This window comes from Zerene cesonia, chromosome 6 (genome assembly GCF_012273895.1).
Source record: "Zerene cesonia ecotype Mississippi chromosome 6, Zerene_cesonia_1.1, whole genome shotgun sequence".
In the NCBI taxonomy this organism is placed as follows: Eukaryota; Metazoa; Arthropoda; class Insecta; order Lepidoptera; family Pieridae; genus Zerene; species Zerene cesonia.
The window spans coordinates 31,476-31,809 of NC_052107.1; positions in this window are offsets into that span (position 1 = coordinate 31,476).

The following is a 334-nucleotide window of genomic DNA, read 5'->3' on the forward strand; positions in this document are numbered from 1 at the left end:
CTTAAGAAGCACCCGCCATCACAGGGTGTTGTCAAGCTTCCTCTGGAATATTGTCCAGAGATCTTTATTGGGCTTAAATAAATTATGTACAAAACTATTTAATTACGAATCTGCTCTTAAAAAATATACAAAATAATAATAATATCAGTCAATAATATCAGTCAAATAATTGCAGTAATAATAAAACAGTACATAATCTCACAAAAAACACATAAAATAATTAGACAATTAAAAAGTAATTACAATTCATTTACAATTTTTAAAATACAATTTAGTACGGCACAACACTTAACTTAACCCTAGTATCACATTAGTAATATCACAGTTTATTGCG